This window comes from Tamandua tetradactyla, chromosome 3 (assembly GCF_023851605.1).
Source record: "Tamandua tetradactyla isolate mTamTet1 chromosome 3, mTamTet1.pri, whole genome shotgun sequence".
Taxonomy (NCBI): domain Eukaryota; kingdom Metazoa; phylum Chordata; class Mammalia; order Pilosa; family Myrmecophagidae; genus Tamandua; species Tamandua tetradactyla.
This window is the reverse complement of record NC_135329.1, coordinates 94,805,580-94,824,561: the sequence shown is the minus strand read 5'-3', so window position 1 is coordinate 94,824,561 and position 18,982 is coordinate 94,805,580. Positions and strand designations below refer to the sequence as shown.

The following is an 18,982-nucleotide window of genomic DNA, read 5'->3' as shown; positions in this document are numbered from 1 at the left end:
CACTGACTAGTGTGCAGACTGATATTCAATCCCATCAAACCATTAGTGCTTCTTCGGAGTCACAGAGATGAGTGCAATGCAGATAGACGAGAAAGAAGCACTGAACCAGCTAGGCCAGGTGGAGGGGTGGGGTGGTCTTTGACTAAATTGAGGAGGTTGGTGTGAAGCCAGGTGTAGGAAAAATGCAAACTTTGGGTCAGACACACTGGATTCCAGTCTCAGGTCTGCACACAAGCTCATTTGCTATTTGACCTTGGGTGAGTTACTTCCCCTCTCTGAGTTTCAGAAACCTCCACAGTAAGATGAGGACCAGGTTCATGACAAAAGGTGCTGCAAAGGACCTGAGAGAGTGCCTAGCACCATACAATGACACCTAGAGTGCACGCAGATAATGACACACGTACAACATGGCCTATAATAACACAGATTTGAAAATAGCATGGCTGTTGATTGACTCCAGCAACCTGATCAGGCTTGCTCCAGACATTTCTTAAGCTTGTAACCATGCAACCCCATGTTGAACTAGATTGAATACTTAAGGTCTCCACTCTACCACTGTCAACCACTCACTGTGAGTGGCCATAATAATAGCAAATAGCGGTGGTCATAACAGTAACATCCGTCATCCCACTTGCGAGCCACTTCCCCCTCAATTGCTATGTTTGGGGGTCAGTGTCTCCTGCTTCTCTGCATCTCACCCACACAGTGACTGGCAAATATTTATGTTACATATCAGTTCTTGTGTATTCAGAACCTCGTGAAAGTTTTTAATGAGCATACGGAGGTTTTCCACCAAGCTCTCCTTGGGCGGTTTTTAGTGAATCATCAAGAACCCCACGTTTTATTCAAAATAAAAGACCTAACAAGGATTTTAAAAATTCTAATGCCTGAGCCTTGTGTGAAGAAATAAGCAGTTTCATGTACTGCTGGTAGGAGTTTGTGAGCTATGAGTGTTAAAAGACTTATGGATGGAAGTCTGCGACCTTAATTTAATCCAATAATACCTCTTGTAGAAATACTTCCTAATAATCATGGATATGCCTAAGATTTACCTTCAAGTAAATCTTTAAAATAATGAAAATTTGGTAGCACCAATGTACAATGATAAATTCTCGTTAAATACTTCATGGTGCAATAAAAACATGGAACACACTTAAAAACGTTAAAAATTACCTTGCAGAGGACTATCTAATGACTCAAAAAATGTTTATGATATGTAAGTGGATGGAAAAAAGTTTACAAAAGAGACTTGACATTATTTACAAAAATAAAGAATAAGTTATTCTTATCATATAGATTCTAAAAATGCTTAGAAAATGAGCTAGGCATTTTTAACCCAAAATAGTAACACTGGTTATCTATAAAGAGTAGACTTTCTAATGACTGGTATGTGTGTGCTTTCTTGAACTTTGCAAATTTTTACAATTAATTTATTTCTTGTACAAGAAAAGAAAAACAGAAAAATTTAAAGGTAAGGTTAAAAGCTAGCTCAGTAGATTTCAATACAAATTACCACTTTGGTATGTGTTCTAAGATAATCTACTTAGTATTTTTGAGTCTCTTTTATTTTGTTCATCTGTAAAAGGTAAATAATAATACCTACCTTGTATATGGGTTGTAGGAGGCTTACATTAGATAATGCATGTAAAGTGCCATGCACACAACAGGAGCTCAACACGTTAATGTTCCCTTCATATCCTTCTCCATGAGTTCAGGAACAGGGGAGATCACTGAGATGATGATGGGAAGTTAGGTAAGGCTTACTGCAGGCAATAGGACTGGAGCTTAAACCTGGAGCTCAGCCAGGTGGGATAAGAAGGGAGGAAGCTGCTTGATGAAAGGACATAAGAAAAGATATGGAAACAAACCCTACAAGACAAGCAGCAAGGGGAACTGCTTCCCTATTCTGTTTCTCCTACGACTCAGATGGACTGGTCCTAGATGATAAATGCATGCTGGCCACTCAACCTTTGCAATCCTGTTGAAACTTTTTATTACCACTGTATTAGCTATTTATTGTTGCATAACAAACCACTTCAACACTTAAAAGATTAGAAGAACAATCACCGTTTACTACTTCACAGGTTTTCTGTGGGTCAGCTGTTTGGAGGTGGTTTAGGTGGGTGTTTCAGGCTCACGGTTGCCCATGGGGTTATTCTCAACAGGTCAATCAGTGCTACAGTCACCCAAAGGGACTGGGACAGGAGGATCTGATTCCAGGAGGGAAAGTTGATACTGGCTGTTGTCGGAGGCTCCAGTTCTCCCCGTTCAGTTCTCTCCATAGTGCTGCTTGAGCATCTTCGTGACATGGCAGCTGGCTCCCAGGATCCATGAGAGAAAAGGAGGAGCGTGCAATGTTTTTTGAGACCTAGTCTTGGAAGTCCCACTCTGTCATTTTTCACAATGCTTTATTCCTTATTCGGGTCACCACTTTTCAGTGTGGAAAGGGATACGATGGAGCACGGATATCAGAGAGTGAGACTCATTAGCAAAAATCTTAGTGGCTGGCTACCACAACTACCCTTGCCGTCCCCTCTACTTGGAATAACAATGTCGGCATTTCTCACAACCTCACTTTATCCAGGTCTCTGCTCACAAGACATCTGACAAGCCAGGCTTTTCCTGAATTCTCTCCCAAAATGGCATCCTACCCCCATTCTATGAATCTCTTTCCTCTAACCCTGTTTTATTTTTCCTTAGAGCACTTATAACATCTAATCTATTATATACTTATTCATTTATAAACTGCTTCCACCCACCCTCCTTCAGTAGAATATAAATTTCATGAAAGGACAGCCACGTTCCTATCAGTACACAATAGGAACTTAATAAATATTTGTCAAATGAATAAATGAATGCAAGATGCCATCATTTGGTACTTCTTGTGCCCTCCGTGAACTGTTGCACCTACTATCTGTGAACAAGCAAACAATTCCTTCCTTGGTGCCACCAGTGTTTCTTGTAAGTTCTTCTAAAATTGGCAGAGCCGGTCTTCTGAACACCGACCTCTTGTCATGCATCCCTTATAATCCAGCCCTGTCAACCTTTTTCACCTCTTCTCTCCTCCTAGTGCTTTTCTTTTCAATATAGTCCCTGCTGTGCAGACATCCTTCTTCCCTGCTTATTCAGCTTTGATTCCCTGACGCTTGCACTGTTAAGCCTTCCTTGTTCTTTCTTTCCGAAAGGTTGAAGGAAAGGTATGGCAACTGAGAATCATAAGTCACTACTACTCCCTTCCATCCCCATGGTAAATAATGCCAAGTGACCAGACCATCTCTGCTTATATCTGGGCCAGTAAGCCATGCTTTGCTGGTGTCTTTTGGAGATAATTTTTGGGTGGTGTTGCTTGACACAATGTCAATTCTAATGGCAGGCACTGTGAAATAGTGGAGATAATGAATATGTATGGATGTGGGAGGCATGTTTGCTAAGCACTTACCTCATGCCAAGCGTGGGGTGAAGCAATTAAGGTGGATTATTTCTAACAGTTAATCAGCTTCACCATCAACAATACCCATTTTACTGATGAAGGAGGAGCTCAGAGAGTCAAGTAACTTATGCAGGATCACACAGCTAAGAATTAATGAAACTAGTCCAAATTTATGCAATTAGGTCTGGAGTCTGCCTTTAATCAATACATGATGTTATTCCCTTGAAGTCTTCAGTAGCCATTGGTTCTTATGGAGTCTTGGGAACCAATGTCTGATTGTTAGTCCTAAGTGAAAGTTCTTGGGGAATTTCCTCTGTCCGAAATCACTACCAGAGAGTTCTTAGGTATCCAATTCACTTCTAACCACCTCTGTGACGTTTTCGGTGACATATTTGTGCTGGCATTACTTGCCCATTGTCCCATTATTTCACTTCTATTGCAAGTCTGTTTTCTTACAGTTCTTCTTGACTGCATCATGCCTGTCTTGGGGGTAAAGTTCTGTAATTTTCTCATTTCTTAAACCGCACAGTTTAGCCTACAATAAAAGAAATGAATAAACAAATATTGGCTCTGCTTCCAAGATATCCTTTTCCAGGCTGATTTTCAAAACCTAACTTTCTTCCCAAAGAGAGGCTAACTTGTACTTTGTTTACTGAATGGATAGCATTAGGGAGCTGGTATCACATGAAAATGGAGAAGCTGAGCAAATTATGTCTCCCATAATTTGTGTCACTGCAATCTCTGGGAATTGTTTCACAGGGAGTCCTAGCCTAGGAATGAATGTGAACATTCTGGTTCTGTCCTACTACAGTACCAGGACACTGTATTTAAATACCACTCATCTATGGCATCCCCAAGCAGAGTTTTCCAACTACTGAGCTTGTGAATCACCGGCCTGCAACTCTTCCAGCTGCCTTGTAAAAGGAGGTTTAGAGAAACACTCTTTGGGAGTCACAAAACTTGACACTGCAACAAGAAATCAGCATTAACTTTCGCCAACTGTTTCTAACATAGCTAAGAAGTGCTCCTTGGCTTGCCAGGAGAGCTAGACAGAACAGTGATGCAATGGGAAAGCCGTGGAGGCTGAGAGTTACATTCTTTTAAATAGTGGAAAAAGCTTCCAGACTTTCTGAAAGAAGGTGGCCATGAAGCATAGCTGAATACAGAATGAACACTAACCTGCCCAGGATGGACATCATAAGGCTTGATGTGGCCTCCTATAAGTTATTTAATGTGAAATAAAAATGGCAGTGGCCTGGGGGATAGGAGACATGACCTTTTATGAAGGCCTCCCTGTCTCTGAACCTTGATTTCTTCACTGTAAAATGAAGGGATTGGTTATACGGTTGCCTGCTCCCTTCCTCCTCAAATGTTCTCAGGGATTTGGATTCTGTTGAAATGACACTTTTGAAATAAGGTGTCAGGTTTTATGCATTAGTTTTAAAGCTAAAATTTGAGACTATTAATTCTATAACCATTTTTTTCATGTCTTTAAAAAAAGAATAAAACATGTTGGATTTTTCACTTTAACAACAGAATTGAGAGGACACATCCCAATCCTACCTACAGAAAAAGAAGTCAGTCATTTAGGAGGTCAGAGTTGTCATTCCACCTGGGGCCTTTGCCCAGACAGGCTATGTTCTGCAGCTTTGTGCTCCAGGATGAATGCTTGATTGACCTCTGTATGTATCCCTCATTTCACCTCAGGCAATGCTCGGCATAAGAGAGGTGTTTGGGAAAGAAACAGTGAATTGCATTGGATTGAATTGAAATCTACTTGAGGACACTCTTTCTATCAGACACTCCACTGCATTCTAAATTGGTCCAAAATATCTTGACTGATAAAACCTGGCCCTTAATCATGAGATGGACTAGATGGAGAAAGGTGAGGGAAGGCTCTCATTTTCCAGAAATACAGGCAGAAATGGAGCCTTAAGAGTGCTTGGCTTGGGCAGGCAACCATGGCTCAGTGGCCGAGTTCTCACCTGCCAGGCCAGAGACCCAGGGTCAATTCCCGGTGCCTGCCAATGTTAAAAAAAAGGGGGGGGGGGGGTGCAGGGGGAAGAGTGCTTGGCTTATCTAAGGTCTCTCTCTTTTAAGTAATAGTATGAAAAAAAAACTGTCTGTTGGACTTGAGAATCTGTGGTTTCTCTAGCATACAAGGGGGGGCACACTTTCAAAGTCCAAGGAGGTCCGATGTTCTAAGCGCAAATCAAGTCTACAGAAACAATTCAGGGATATCTAATGTTTGAGGGGTCCTAGTGATGGGTTCTCCATTAAAATGTAGAAAGGCATTTGGCAATACCAAAATGATCTGCGGAATACAGCCTTGAAATCCCAGAGAACTTTCTTGGCCATCCCCTATGTGGATCAAATGGACCAGCCATCTCCTTGACACATGTTCTACTTTCTCTCATCCTCCCTGTGATATAGAGAAGGGGATCAGACACTTTCTTAGCATAGCTATTTATTAGTGGCAATATCAACATAATAAACTGCAGAGCCTTTAACAGTCCCTGGAGCAATGGGGAGACTGGCGATTATTGATAGGAAGAGAAGAAAGCACTGCATTTGGAAGAGATGAACAATGCTGGCTGTGGTGACAAGTGGGTGGCACTGAACAAAATTCAGTTTGGGAACTCTTTAAAGCTGCAAGATCTAAACATCCTCCTTAGCACTGAAATTTGATGTAGGACATTGGTTTCAGCATTTTTAAAGATCATAATACTTCTTTTCAAACAAAATCTTAAAAAAAAATAACTCCTTTATGAATATACTTTAATGGAGTTTTATCGAACCATAGTAAGGAGAAAACCATTAAACATAAAATCTTAATGGAACCTCAATACATACAGCAGATACAAGCTGACCTGATTGGATCTTGATTGTGGAATCTGTAGTTCTATACCCTCATTCATTGCCTCCCTTGGAGACAGGCCCCCAAAACATTTCCTTGGAAACAGGCTTCATAGAACACAGTACGGAAATCCCTGGCGGAATAGATGCAGCTCCACTCTAAAGCAAATTTTTCCATATCAAGACCCAATTCCCTCTTGCGTAGCATTATAAAATTAGAGATGCATTCTTTGCTAAAAGCTTTGGCACCAATATGGAAAAACATCATACTTAAGGATAGACTGAAACTTTTCCACTCATATTTTGAAAGGGGGAAACATGAAGATATATGAAATACTACTCAAAACTTTTTTTTAATCATTGCAAAGTGCCTGGGGATATTTTCCAGTGGCCCACAGTTTAAAAGGTCTAAGGAAGACAGGACAAGGACAGTTTGTCTAAAGCCTCCACAATGGACAGAGGATTCCCTTGGCATCTAGCCATCTCTCTTCCCAACATTCAATGGGAGGACAACATAGAAAGCAATCTAGGAAAGTGTTGACAGAATTAATCAGGCTCCATTTTCAAGCTTTCTTTGGCTCTCTGGGATAAGAAATTAGAAGACTCTGGCTGAAGCAGATACGCTTGGAGATTTCCCCAGGAACACAGTTTTCCTGGGAAATAAAGCTAATGAAAGGAGAGGTTAACTATGTTTTATTTCCTCAAAGCCGGCTCCTTGATCTTAATGCCCTTAAACAAATGGTTCAGCGACCTTGGATAGAGGAAAAGCATTTGTGAATAAGTACAAGTCACATGGTTGGCACGTATCTAATTTTCACAGATTATTTCCTAACATAGTAACAAGTATCTCCCATTCATTGCATTTTATTGCTAATCCTTGTCAGTCTAGGCAAGTTAGATATTATCCCTCAATTTTATAGACAAGGAATCTGAGCAGGAACAAGAAGAGATGACTTGCCCCTAAATGGCACACCTCAATTGTGAATTCATAACTTTTCAACATCAAGGCCCTGAGTTTGAGTGCCTCTTCAAGGCTGCTGTTCAAATCTCAGTCCTTCCCGGGCACGATACGAACTCAGACTAAGATAAAAATTCTTTTCAAACCAGAGACTGAACAGGTATGCTGACCTTCACAATTCATGAAAGGCAGCTAAGGCAGCTGTGTGTTGTCTTCTCGGGGGTGAGGGATCTGGCACCCTGTGGGAGTTTAGGTAAGCGTTCAGAGCGGATTAGACAGGGAAGATACTAGGATTAGAGAAACCACTAGGGAGGCTGCCACCAATTGGCCAGAGGAGAAGAGGGCTGCCATGAAGGCAGAGGAAGTGAGGCTCAAGAGAAGAAGTCAGATTCAAGAGCAGCAGACAACAGACGCAGCTGCCTTCAAGTCGCTCACAGCCTTGGGAGAGGGTGAAGAAATGGGTCGTGATAACTTAGAGCAGCTCTGTACCTGATGCAGTAAGCGGAAGTGTGGGAAGCACAAAGGAGAGTCCCCTAAGTCCTTCTGGGCTGAGGAAGGAAAATCAAGGAAGCCACACATTGGAGGTGATGCCGAGCAGGGTCTCGTAAGTGAAGGGGAAGAACTGGCCAAGTGAGAGCAAGTACAAGATACTCCAAACTGAGGAAACAGAGTATGGGCTGGCAGGCCAGGAAGCCTGGCTCAGACCACTTGCGCTGGGCATGGCGCTCCAACAGGAGGCAATGAAGAGACTGCGGGCCACGGTGAGGTGAGCATGGGAGAAGGCAGGGCCTAGACCACCGGGTGCTTCTAAAGGAGTTTGCCTATCACTCTAAAGGCAAGAGGGAAGAAATGAAGGGCTTCAACAAGATTTTACAGAGGTGGTAAGGGCCAGCAGCTTGTCCAAGAGCTTTATTCTAAAACCTGGCCACTTATTATATAGTCCACACTCCTGAAGCAGCAGGTTCACCTGGGAGCAGGTTAGAAATGCAGGATCTCTGGGGCCCCGCGCCAGAACGACCAAATCAAACTCTGCTCTTTGAACAAAATCCCCACGTGATTAATTCATAGGTGCATCAGGATTTGAAAAGCATGCCCCAGATTGTGTGCTTTCAGGATTGCTGCAAATGTCTGCATATTTGGACTTCTTGCAAGTCAAAAGGGCCCTGGGGTGAGGGGTGGGGGTAGGTGGAAGGGAATTTGTGTTCTCACTGACCCAATGCCTATGACGCAACTCCCTCCACTATAGGCTCTGCCCCCACCATCCAAACAATTATCAGCTCCTGGTCAGGTGGCGCAGGAGTCTCCAGCTTGCCCCCCTTGTGGTACAACGCATGTTTGATTAATCACAGTTTCCAGAGGCGCCTCATCAATCATCAGCTCGAGGCATTCAGGAGAATGGGGTCCTGGGAGATGCACGCTCAGTGCTGAGAAGGACCGGGGCCCTTGGTCTCCGATAAGATGGGAGCGTGGAGTTGGGATGAAGAAGGTCGGGTCTAAGGAGCATTAGGCATTCACCGGGCGGCTCTCATTGGTAATTAAGTGACTCGTCTACCGGTGGACAGTCCTGCATGTTCCCCCAGGCAGCTGTTAGTTCTTCGAAAACCACTACTGACAAAATGAGGTTTGCCCTTGGTACACAGATAATGAGACTGAGCTTGACAGGTGTGGCGCGATTAGAAAATTTCTACATGAAGCTCATTCTGCTAGCCACTCCACAGTAAACAGACTCATTAGAACTTGCAGGTCCCTGGAGGCAAAGCATGTTTGACATTATTAATTGGCTTTTCTGTATAAGGAGTCAAATAGATGAAAAGGTTTATCAAGCTGAAATAATTAATTTTGCCTGAATTCGCTGACAGTTCATTTCTCCTGTAAAAGACCATTTTAAGGTCCCTTTTTTTTTTCAAATTTCAAAGTTCAAAAGACATAATAGTGGCAAAAGTGAAGCTTTTTAGTAAATTATAATTAAAGGGAATTTAATTAAATTAGACCTGGGGAAGGGGGAGAAAGGAATTGCTATCTGTACCTATACAGAGATCTAGATGGTTGAACATATCATGACTTAATAATGCATTAATTTTCATCTAATCAAAGTATAATAAAAGAGGTAATTATATGTTTAAAAATTACCAGGCTCCAATACTGGAATTTTTAAACACTTAATACTTACCCAGCTTCTCGTTACCAAAGTTATAATTGTTGTTTTCAGATTCTACTTATTTAAAGAAGAGGGTTCCAGGCAAAAGGTTAATTGAACAAATCATTGTAAGAACCCATGTTGAAACTGTAATGAACTACAAAGTTTGCATTCCTTGGCTGCAAAAGATTTTTCTTCCCTTTTTTCTCTCTGTCTTCCCGTGTCTCTAAAAATAGCAAATTATTTCCAGCATTCCTTTATATGTGCTACTGAATGCTCCCACGCCCACTCTTTGCAACATAAAGCCAAAATCCAGTTCACATGAGAGTCTGCAGAGTTTTCCCTCATCTTTCAAAACTGACCACTTTCATCTCCAAGCAAGGCGATTTTGTAATTCCATCATGAAATTTCCCAACCTAAGACAATGGGTGATGAGATGAATAGTGCTTCTCTCCTGGCTGAGACTGGGGGCTGGATGAAGAGAAGTGTACGCTCTCAGACCAATCATAGTACAATGAGGTGTTGATTCCCGAACAGACCAATGTTTCTGGTCATTTCATTGATAAAAGTCTGAGACTTTCTAGAAATGTCCTAAAGGACGTAGGTGTTTTGCAACAAAGGAGCATCTTGCCACATAAATTAACACGCTAATCTTGTGGTTCAAAGACGGTCTGATATTTCCCAAATTATTCTGACCCTAGTGATATAAAATATGCTGGGAGAGGAGGAGAAAGGTGGAGGAGTTACGGAGTGTGCTTCTAAAATACAGAGTTCCAGGTCTTGGGCCAATTGCTTCAGGTTTTCGTCTCCTCCTATCACAGACTCAATGGGAGGCTTTGCTGAGGGCTTGAGGATGACTCACCTCCTAGAAACCTGATGACAATGATCACTCTTTTCAGCTCTTGATTGATTTTTTTTTTTTAATAATCCGGAAGTACCTATTGGCAAAGTCCAATTAAAGAGCGGGGCTGATAATGGAGCCCCATCCTTAGTTGGAGGCAAGAGCCTGGTCTTCTGAGACCCATTTTTTCATTCCATTAAGCAGAGTCTTGCAAAAGCAACCTAACTCAGGTGAAAAATCAGCACAGAGAAATATACATCCTTAGCGCATTCTTTTTGAAACCACAATGTCACTTGAGCCCTTTCCCAAAATATCCTTAGGTATACTCTTCTGAATGAGGATGCGGGTGGGGATAGGGAAGAAGCTGGCGTCACTAAGTGCTTGCTTACATGAAAAAAGATTACTCCTTTTTCAAAGATGAACAAACTGAGGATCAGAGAAGGGAAGAAAGTAATCTAAGGCATTTCTCAGGCAGTACCAGAACTGGTCCAAAGCCCTTGTAATTTCCATTAGAAAAGAGTAAACCAAAAGTAACAGACTTCAAATTCCCAAACCATAAATACTTGTAACATTTACCAGAGAGTTAACATTTGGGGTAAGAAATGTCATAACCCAAAAAGCAAATATCTACTTCCTCACATGGAGGAACACTCCAAAAGATGTATTAAAAAAAAAAAAAAGATAAAATCCTGGGAAACTCAAGACCTTCCAGCCGCCGTCTCCCGCCCCCAGCACTCACAAAAGTATTGTCATATTCCCACTCTTGCTTCCTTATATTAGTTTCTTAATTAACTACATATTAATGTCCAGGGGCCAGTCTGATTAAATAAAGAATAAGACGTGACTAGGGTGGACGAGGGGAGGAGGTTATACGTGCCAAGATTCAGGGTTTGAGCTGTCATCACTCACCAGCATGTTTTCTTCTGAAGTCAATATGTTGTTCCATTTCAAACCTGCTTAAAGAAAACAGGGATTGATTTGTTTGCAATTCTGAACTACTTATCAAATGGTAATGATCACTGCCCAGTAAAACACAGGCTGAAAATATGCCATGCAATTTTTTGTCATTCTCTTGCTGGAACTAATAATTCTTCCCCATTTCTCTTGCTCTCTCATTCTACCTTCTCTGCCTCTTTTTATTTCTTTCTATGATTCTGCCTGCCAACACTTAGCAACCCAAAAGGGGACTGCCTTAGTGTAGTCAGTTCAGAAGACTCTAGAGAAAGCCCACCCAGCTACCCAGGACCTCTCTTTCATTCATTAACCCACCAGGGGCCAAGACTAATTAGATCAGCCTGCTCATTTTGAGCTGATAATTGATTTAAGTAGGTTGCTCATTTAAAATAGAAAAAAAGCCTGCTAAACATTTGGTGCTTAGATTTTTTTTTCTTCTTTCCCTGCAACTTTCAATTGCTTGTGCAATGTAGCATAAAATGTAGAGGTCTCCCTTTTCTTTTCTCTCTCTTTTTTTTAAAGGGGCCATAAAATTAATTACAATAAGTAGGCACTGGGCAGGGGCACGGGGTTAACTGATTCTAGTGAGCAGCCGAGCTTTGGGAAAGCCAGGCCACTCATGCTGTTTGTTGGCTACAAGGGGACTGTGGCTTCCAAGATGAGCCTAGCCTGAAACAGTCCTTAGAACTGAATCTGTCATCCTGGCAACCAAAGTAGCTTTGCTAAGCTTCAAACAAAAGTGGCAACATTTGGAATTTTCTCCTTACCCATTAATTGAGAAAGAATTTTCAGAGGCCATTCCGGGTACCCCTTGCCCTCCCCCCTAGATTTTACACAATTTGGGAGTGGGAAAGTCAGGCGAAGCCTCCACCCCAGTCTGCATATTTGGAAGACTTTCCACCTTCTCAAAGGGTCTTTCATGACCTGTCCTACAGCATACTGATTTATTTCAAGGGTAGATCAAAAAAGTTTAGACTAGACTTCTCTTGGGAAACTAAATTGTCCTACTCATTTATACTGCTTGGCTGACTGTATCCCTTTGACACAAAGAAAAGAGCTTTTGTCTTTAGCCTGTGGGGTGGGGGTGAGGGGTGGGGTGAGGAGGTGCACCAAGGGCAGAAGCAACTCTTGTAATCTGCACTATAAAATTTTTTTGCAGTGTTTCCTATTGCAGGGAGAAGGCAGTGCAGGGCTGGGTGAGGGGTTCTGAAGAGTGTTGCAAATTCTCTAAAGGTAAATAAAAGAGGAACCCCCCAAGTTGCATATACAATACTTCAGAGTTCAGAGGTTCAGAAGTTCCACCACTGCAAACCAACATGATCCATGTGGGAGGAACCTGGGCTTTGGAACCAGACAGACAAACCTTGCTTTCCAGGTGGGTCAGTCACTTCCGGGCTGAGTGTGAATCATCTACTATCTCTTTTATCTGTAAAATGGAGGTACTAAAGTTTACTTTGGAGACATATCATACAGATTAGCAATAATGTATGTAAAGAGCTTAGCACAGAACCTGGCTCCAACAAACACCCAATAAACAGCATCTAACGTGAGTGTTGTTTCTTAATATCCAAGAAGGGTCACTCGTCCCTGTGTTGTGGCCTGAACCTGGGCATTTGGGGGGAAGGTAGTCAAGGCATAGCACACAGGCTCTGCTTTGTGAGTCTGTGAGCCCAGCAGACTCAAGGGCTCCAAGCTTGGAAGGACCCCATCACTGGTGCTGCCTTGAAATGCTCAATGTCTGAGCAGGACCCCCTGTATTTTTATTATGTCCAGGGTCCTGCAAATGATGGAGCCTGTTCTGATTGCACCTTCCCCTCTGCAATGGCACTGGACCATTTTTGGTATCTTGAAGGACCCCCTTACATGGGGTCACACCTGTGTTGGTGGTGCAGTGTTTTCACAGTTAGAAATCACATTCCTTCTGCCGCTTTAGCAAATTATAACCAGAGGTGTAGCCTCTCTATTCCTGTGGGCCCAGGGCTTGATTGCCCCGAAAAACTATTCAAGAGCACTTGCTAGTGGCTGAAGGTCAGTATCGCACTTTCCCAGTCCCATCAGCCAGCCTGTTTGAAAGAATTCAAGTAGGGTTTCAAGTAAATGACCGGGTCCCAGTGTCAGAAGACAGCAAGAAGCACAGAGCATCCCTCTATTAATTCAGCATTCAGGTGATGGATCATTTTCAGCATTAATGATATACGAATTTAGCTCTAGGTAATTTTTTTCAAAGCAATCGGTTGTGAAATATATGGAGAAAACACTGCCAATTTCCAATCCTAATAGCACAGACACCAAAAGTAAATAGGGTGAATATTTATGGGATACCTGATTGCCTAAATGAGTTCCCTAAGGTATGAATAATTGAATGGGGGTGTGCTAATGACTTGGGACAAGCCAGTAGGCAACTCCTTTTTATTTACATTAGCCGTATTTTATTTCATTTCTTAACACTGTTACAGTACCCAGTTATTTCCCATGCTTCAGCAAAGTTGAGTGTTCCTGAGAGAATTGTTAATAGAAAGCATGATTATTAATTTCAGTAAATGCCTAAACCAAGGTAGAATATGTAGTGGTGGTTCTTAGAACATTGTTACTTGGGTTTTCCTAAAAACAAAAGCTGGGTGGGCCACAGACGCTTAGCAGGCGAAATTCTTGCCTGCCATGCGGGAGACCCAGGTTTGGTTCCTGGTGCCTGCCCATGCAAAAGACAAATAAATAAATAAATAAAGCTATCATTCATTGGTGCCTAGTGCATGTCAGTCTTTTACATACATCTTCTTCATTTAAACCTGAGACTAATCTTACAAAGTGAGATATAAAATTATCTGCATCTTACAGATGAGAAAACTCAGACTCATAAATGTTAAGTGAGCTGCTCATGGTTATTTAGCACTAAGTCTGGGCGCACAGATTCAACTGTGGCTGCTTAAAAGTCTTAAGTCTTGCCAGAAAGGAAACCCAACTAGAATACAACCTTCAACTAGAATATCTGCAAAACACAGTGCAAACGTGGTCCACCAGGACTTCAGCCCATCCTCCTTCTCAAGTAAGCCACCCAAGTCAAAACCCAGTCAAAACAACCATTTATTCTTGTTCAACTAAGATTGAGCAGCAATTTCCAAAGTAGGATGTTTATAGCGCATGGTGTAGACAGGCTAACCCACTGAAATACACAAAGAAAAAGCTGGCAAACACTATTTAAACTGCTCATTATATTCTGAGTATGAAATTTATATATATTTGTGCATATTCCTAAAGTATATAGCATATGAATATTGTAGAAAGTGTGTACTCTCATACCTTAAAAATAATTTTCTTGTTGAGATTCATGCCCCCAATTTTTTAATCAAGAGACGTGTTCAACCAAAAAAAACTAGCAGACCCCAGATCTCTCAAGATGCATTCACCAAAAACAGAAAACTAACAATTTTTGTGAAAATTGAAGGTGGATTTCCATTCAATATAGAATCCAAGGTTTAACAACACTGGAATTGGGTTGGAGCTGAAGTTCAACTATGCTGTTTTGAATGGAACACATTTACTAGAGTGACTACACTACTAGAGTGACTCTGGGTATTTGTAGAGTAGTAGTAGTCTGCAGTCAACTATAGGGAGGATACATGTAGGTGTATTTTCAGAGTAGACTTAGCTTTTTAAAACACTTTTACTGATATCATTTCATTTAGATTCCATTTCCAAGCCAGTTTCTGATATGCTTGAGAGGACCAGTATAAAACTGGCAATTCTTATAAAGGTGGTTCTATTATTATCTTCATTTTATAGATGAGGAAACAGAAGGTTTCAGTTAAATAAATAACTTACCCAACTGTCCCTCAATTAGTAATTGGCAGAACCATGATTAATGCCCAGGTTCAGAGGCCAGAGTCTGCACTCTTAACAATTAGATTATCCTGCCTAATCACATCCACTCTCTAGAAGGGACCTAGAGAAAAAACTGCTCAGCCTAGCAAAAAGAAAACAAATTGTGGACAGCAGTATCAATGTGCATTTTTGCTCAAAATGCAAACATGCATTCTTTTATTTGGCTGGCAAAAATTCTAATTGATATATACCTCTGTCTTTGATGGGAAATACTCTGCATTACTATAGAGACAGAGATGATATGAACCAAGAGACAATACTGGTAAAAGTATCATCTCTCACAACATAGAGGCAGCATAATAGCCTGCCAAAAAACACACCAAGGGACAACTTGATACACCAGTAGGGAAATAAGTGAAATTTCAGAAACCAAGAATGGAGCTGATCCTTCAAAATAACGCTAGACACTTACCAGGGTGACAGCTGGCATTCCATGATACTTTAAGGATGAAACCAAAAATCTTGGGTGGGATTTTCCTTCTGTCCTTCCCTCTCTCTCTTCCTTCTACGATAAAAGAGGTTTTAAGAATTGCATAAATAGACCATCAATTCTAGAACCCTTGGTCAAGAATAACAGCACAGAGTAAACTCAAGGAGGAAGATGTTCTCACCAAGTAGAGGAGAAACTTTTTTCCTGAGAAATGTAGTTCATGGCTGGGTTGCTCAGAAGTTTAGATTTGGATCTAATCTAAGAAACTCAGTGAAACATGTTGATGTGGTAGCCAACCTCCAAGATGGACCTCAGAAATCCTCACTTCTAGCCCTGCCTCCCTTGTGTAATTGCCTCCCACATTAAGTCAAGGTAGGCCTGTCGGACCAGCAGAATATAGGGGAAGTGATGGTTTGACTTCCCAGGCTAGGTCACAAAGGCATTGTGGCTTTGACTCTTCACTATTAGGGGCCTCAAGAAGCCTTTTGGAGGGCATTGCAATGGTGGCTCAGTGGCAGAATTCTCACCTGCAATGCTGGAGACCTGGGTTCGATTCCTGGAGCCTGCACCATGCAAAAAAAAAAAAAAAGGTAGCCCTTTGGAGAGGCCCCCTGAGGGCTCCCACCAACAGCCAGTGCCACCTTGTCAGCCATGTGAGGAAGACCTTTGGAAGGAGATCCTCAGCCCCAGGCAAAGCCTTCAGATGCCTTCAGTTCCAGCTGATGTTTCTGCAGCCTCATGAGAGAACTCAGGTCAGAAGTGCCCAGCCAGGTTCCTCCTAAATTTCTAATCCTCAAATTGTGAGAAATAAAATATGATTATTGCTGTTTCAAGTCATGAAGTGTTAGGTAGACTGATTATGCAGCATTAGCTAAAGTAATACTGTTCATAAGCTTGAAATTTGGTAAGAAATGCAAAGGCTCTGAAGTCACCACTGAGCTGCATGGGAAGAGAACCAGATTACCCAACAGAGGGCTGCTTGGTGCTACACTTGAGGTATGTGGAACTCTGTCCTGGAGCAAGCAGATGAAGTCAAAGGTGTTCACTGAATGCTGGAGATGAAACCCTCTAGCTCGAAATCACGTCAGCCCAAAGTCAGCACTTAAGAAATGCCTGACCTAAGAAAGGAATGACTAAATTAGAAGAAAGCAAACTGAGAAAGATTTTGTTTTTCAAATACACCTGGGAAAGTGGTAGGTTCTCACATTAATGAAAAGCAAGAAAGGGATGGTAGAAATGTAAGAAACGTGGAAAATCCCTAGGAGCATTTTCATTTAAACAAGTCAACCATTTCTCCACCTCTATGTTCTTCAGACAATAGTAATAATAATAAAATCAGTTCTATTGCTCCACAGAGCAAAGATTTCTAAGATAGAAGGGAGGCAGAGCTATTTGAAGATGTCAGAATGAAATGAATTCATCTGTTAGGGACAAACACAGACTCATGGTGCTAAAGCTTTTCTCTGTAGGAGAGAGACAGGTCCCAAGGACGGATCACCAGGGTTAGAATACAAGGACCTAAAACAAGACCTGACATAGCAGCTAGATGTGAACAGAAGGAATGCTAGGTGAAACCAGCTGTCCAAATAATAACAATAGTGACAACAACAATAATAATACTGGTTAGCATGCAGTTAATGCTTAGGATGTGGACAGGCACTGTTCCAACCCCTTTATCAGTATAAACTCATGCTATCAATCTAATTCACTTAATCAATAACCCAAAGGCCTGACAGCTCACCATTATGGCTTTCTTCCTTTGAGATTTGAGAGCATTTCAGTGTCTAAAAACAACTGTCTTATAAGAGAAGAGTCTCCTCTAATCACCACCATATTCATGCCTGCTGTGTGCCAGGACTTGTGCCTCAAGGTTCACACACCAGGACCTTTGTAGATCTATCTGTGCAGTTGTATAGGTTGTACACAGCTATACATATGGACCTCATCCTACACATTAGCATACCTCATCCTCTTAAAAATCCGCATCAGAATTATTCTCTTCATTTCTCAGAATACCAAACTTTGGCTCAGAAAAGTGAACTCATTTGACCTGATATTGTAGGTTAAAAATGGGAGAGACAAAATTTAAGTCCAAGTTCTTTTATCCATAAGTGAATGTTCTTTAATCTCTAACATACAGAAATTAACAAGAAAAATACCTGATATATAAGGGGTCTCATTTTACAAGGTGTATAAGGAGTCTTATTTTTTACACGGGCTACTTTCTGAGATCAGCTATGCAGGGAGGAAACTGCATGTAGTCTAAATTACTCATGAAAATCCATTAAGTAGTTGTCTCAGATAAATAATGCTACAATGCTACAGAAACAACATCACCCCAAAAACAAATTTAATGGCTTAAAATGCTATCACCAACTATTTTTGCTTGCTTACTGTGCTGTTTGGAAACTGTTATGTACCCCAGAAAAGCCATGCTCTTCTAACCCTAATCCAATCTTGTGGGGCAGACCTATTTTGGGGGTGGGACCTGTTGACTAGATTGTAATCAACATGGAGATGTGACCCTGCCCATTCAAGATGGGTCTTCATTCATTTACTGGAGTCCTTAAAAGAGCTCACAGAAAGAGAGAGAGAGAGAGAGCTCAGAGCCAACACAGAGAGCAGACACCTAGACACAGACATTTGGAGATGCTTAGAAACAGACAGAAGAATCCCAGAGATGGGGCCACTCGAACTACAAACTAAAAGCAATCAAACCTGGGAGCAAAGGTTAAGCAGACATCACCATATGCCTTCCCATGGGACAGAGAAACCCTGGATGTGATCAGCCTTTCTTGAGTGTTGATGCCTTTTCATAACCTTTGAACTGTAAATTCGTAACCTAATAAATCCCCTTAGTAAAGCCAATCCATTTCTGGTATATTGCATTCCAGCAGCTTTAGCAAATCAAAACACCTGTGATTCTGCAACTTGGTCATGTTCGGAGAAGACTAGTATTATGGCATTGGCTGGCCTCAGCTGATGATTCTTTGCTCATACCGTATAGACTAGTATCAGGCGTGTGGCTGCATTTAGCTGAGGCTCAGCTGGGATGCCTTGCTGATCCTCTATATAGCTTTTTCTCCATGTGATCCATTACAATTCAGTGACTTAACCTAAGATCATTTCCTCAATGGCTAGATTAGAGGTTAAAAGGGGAAGCTACAATGCCTTCTAAAGCCTTGGTTTGGTAGTCCAAGAACATCATTTCAACTGCGTTCTATTGGTAAAAGCAAGTCACAAAGTCACCCTAGATTGAAAGAAAGATGAACTAGATTTCACTTCTAGAAGGGAGAAGTTGTATGTATATAGAAGGGAGAGAGAAATTATAGTGGCCATCCTTGGAAATAATCTACTATAGATTGTGAACAACACTTCATATCTCTCCCACATACAAAATAGACCCACCCATCCCTCAAAGGTCTCCTTCCATTATGGCGGCGGCTCTGAGTTCACATCTGCTCATCTGCATCAGGTCAAGATGCAGCCCCTTCATA

At 41.6% G+C, this 18,982-nt stretch overlaps 1 long non-coding RNA gene across 2 annotated transcripts; it reads right to left on the bottom strand.

The window, feature by feature from the left end:
- Positions 1-3,445: 3,445 nt before the first annotated feature.
- Positions 3,446-15,880, bottom strand: LOC143676237 (uncharacterized). Of its 2 annotated transcripts, XR_013171943.1 has the most exons (5): positions 15,667-15,880; positions 15,468-15,560; positions 12,540-12,602; positions 11,132-11,175; positions 3,446-3,965 (listed from the first exon to the last, which is right to left on the bottom strand). It is a non-coding gene; the product is annotated as an uncharacterized LOC143676237 (long non-coding RNA). The 2 variants fall into 2 exon arrangements; XR_013171944.1 differs by lacking the exon at positions 11,132-11,175.
- Between the last annotated feature and the right edge of the window lie 3,102 nt (positions 15,881-18,982).